Here is a 3,059-nt window from a genome sequence, read left to right as displayed (position 1 = left end):
TGTTTTGTATATTTTTCTCTTATGAAAAGTACAATGACAAGAGTGGTAAGTAGTCTCAAGCACTTATCCCACCACTGCACAACCAATGTAGGAGGCTGGACTGGCTTGTAGTGAGTACCAAGGGGTACTTGCACCTTGCACCAGGCCCAGTTATCCCTTATTAGTGTATAGGGTGTCTAGCAGCTTAGGCTGATAGATAATGGTAGCTTAGCAGAGCAGCTTAGGCTGAACTAGGAGACGTGTGAAGCTACTACAGTACCACTTAGTGTCATATGCACAATATCATAAGAAAACACAATACACAGTTATACTAAAAATAAAGGTACTTTATTTTTATGACAATATGCCAAAGTATCTTAGAGTGTACCCTCAGTGAGAGGATAGGAAATATACACAAGATATATATACACAATAGCAAAAATATGCAGTATAGTCTTAGAAAACAGTGCAAACAATGTATAGTTACAATAGGATGCAATGGGGAAACATAGGGATAGGGGCAACACAAACCATATACTCCAAAAGTGGAATGCGAACCACGAATGGACCCCAAGCCTATGTGACCTTGTAGAGGGTCGCTGGGACTATTAGAAAATAGTGAGAGTTAGAAAAATAACCCTCCCCAAGACCCTGAAAAGTGAGTGCAAAGTGCACTAAAGTTCCCCTAAGGACAAAAGAGTCGTGTTAGAGGAATAATGCAGGAAAGACACAAACCAGCAATGCAACAACTGTGGATTTCCAATCTAGGGTACCTGTGGAACAAGGGGACCAAGTCCAAAAGTCACAAGCTAGTCGGAGATGGGCAGATGCCCAGGAAATGCCAGCTGCGGGTGCAAAGAAGCTTCTACTGGACAGAAGAAGCTGAGGTTTCTGCAGGAACGAAAAGGGCTAGAGACTTTCCCTTTGGTGGACGGATCCCTCTCGCCGTGGAGAGTCGTGCAGAAGTGTTTTCCCGCCGAAAGATTGCCAACAAGCCTTGCTAGTTGCAAATCGTGCGTTTGGCGTTTTTGGATGCTGCTGGGGCCCAGGAGGGACCAGGAGGTCGCAAATTGGACCTGAAGAGAGAGGGGACATCGAGCAAGACAAAGAGCCCTCACTGAAGCAGGTAGCACCCGGAGAAGTGCCAGAAACAGGCACTACGAGGATGCGTGAAACGGTGCTCGCCGAAGTTGCACAAAGGAGTCGCCGGAGACCAACTTAGAAAGTCGTGCAATGCAGGTTAGAGTGCCGTGGACCCAGGCTTGGCTGTGCACAAAGGATTTCTGCCGGAAGTGCACAGGGGCCGGAGTAGCTGCAAAGTCGCGGTTCCCAGCAATGCAGCCCAGCGAGGTGAGGCAAGGACTTACCTCCACCAAACTTGGGCTGAAGAGTCACTGGACTGTGGGGGTCACTTGGACAGCGTCGCTGGATTCGAGGGACCTCGCTCGTCGTGCTGAGAGGAGACCCAAGGGACCGGTAATGCAGCTTTTTGGTGCCTGCGGTTGCAGGGGGAAGATTCCGTCGACCCACGGGAGATTTCTTCGGAGCTTCTGGTGCAGAGAGGAGGCAGACTACCCCCACAGCATGCACAAGCAGGAAAACAGTCAAGAAGGCGGCAGGATCAGCGTTACAGAGTTGCAGTAGTCGTCTTTGCTACTATGTTGCAGGTTTGCAGGCTTCCAGCGCGGTCAGCGGTCGTTTCCTTATCAGAAGGTGAAGAGAGAGATGCAGAGGAACTCGGCTGAGCTCATGCATTCGTTATCTAAAGTTTCCCCAGAGACAGAGACCCTAAATAGCCAGAAAAGAGGGTTTGGCTACGTAGGAGAGAGGAAAGGCTACTAACACCTGAAGGAGCCTATCAGCAGGAGTCTCTGACGTCACCTGGTGGCACTGGCCACTCAGAGCAGTCCAGTGTGCCAGCAGCACCTCTGTTTCCAAGATGGCAGAGGTCTGGAGCACACTGGAGGAGCTCTGGACACCTCCCAGGGGAGGTGCAGGTCAGGGGAGTGGTCACTCCCCTTTCCTTTGTCCAGTTTCGCGCCAGAGCAGGGGCTAAGGGGTCCCTGAACCGGTGTAGACTGGCTTATGCAGAATTGGGCACATCTGTGCCCAACAAAGCATTTCCAGAGGCTGGGGGAGGCTACTCCTCCCCTGCCTTCACACCATTTTCCAAAGGGAGAGGGTGTCACACCCTCTCTCAGAGGAAGTTCTTTGTTCCTACCATCCTGGGCCAGGCCTGGCTGGACCCCAGGAGGGCAGCTGCCTGTCTAAGGGGTTGGCAGCAGCAGCAGCTGCAGTGAAACCCCAGGAAGGGCAGTCTGGCAGTACCAGGGTCTGTGCTACAGACCACTGGGATCATGGAATTGTACCAACAATGCCAGGATGGCATAGAGGGGGCAATTCCATGATCGTAGACATGTTACATGGCCATATTCGGAGTTACCATGGTGAAGCTACATATAGGTAGTGACCTATATGTAGTGCACGCGTGTAATGGTGTCCCCGCACTCACAAAGTTCAGTGAATTGGCTCTGAACAATGTGGGGGCACCTTGGCTAGTGCCAGGGTGCCCTCACACTAAGTAACTTTGCACCTAACCTTTACCAGGTAAAGGTTAGACATATAGGTGACTTATAAGTTACTTAAGTGTAGTGTAAAATGGCTGTGAAATAACGTGGACGTTATTTCACTCAGGCTGCAGTGGCAGGCCTGTGTAAGAATTGTCAGAGCTCCCTATGGGTGGCAAAAGAAATGCTGCAGCCCATAGGGATCTCCTGGAACCCCAATACCCTGGGTACCTCAGTACCATATACTAGGGAATTATAAGGGTGTTCCAGTAAGCCAATGTAAATTGGTAAAATTGGTCACTAGCCTGTTAGTGACAATTTGAAAGTAATGAGAGAGCATAACCACTGAGGTTCTGGTTAGCAGAGCCTCAGTGAGACAGTTAGGCACCACACAGGGAACATATACATGCACACCTATGAGCACTGGGGCCCTGTGTGACAGGGTCCCAGTGACACATACATATAGGCCACAAACCTATGAGCACTGGGGTCCTGACCAGCAGGATCACAGTG

Source organism: Pleurodeles waltl, chromosome 4_2 (genome assembly GCF_031143425.1).
Source record: "Pleurodeles waltl isolate 20211129_DDA chromosome 4_2, aPleWal1.hap1.20221129, whole genome shotgun sequence".
Classification (NCBI taxonomy): Eukaryota; Metazoa; Chordata; class Amphibia; order Caudata; family Salamandridae; genus Pleurodeles; species Pleurodeles waltl.
Note: the sequence above shows the minus strand (reverse complement) of the source record.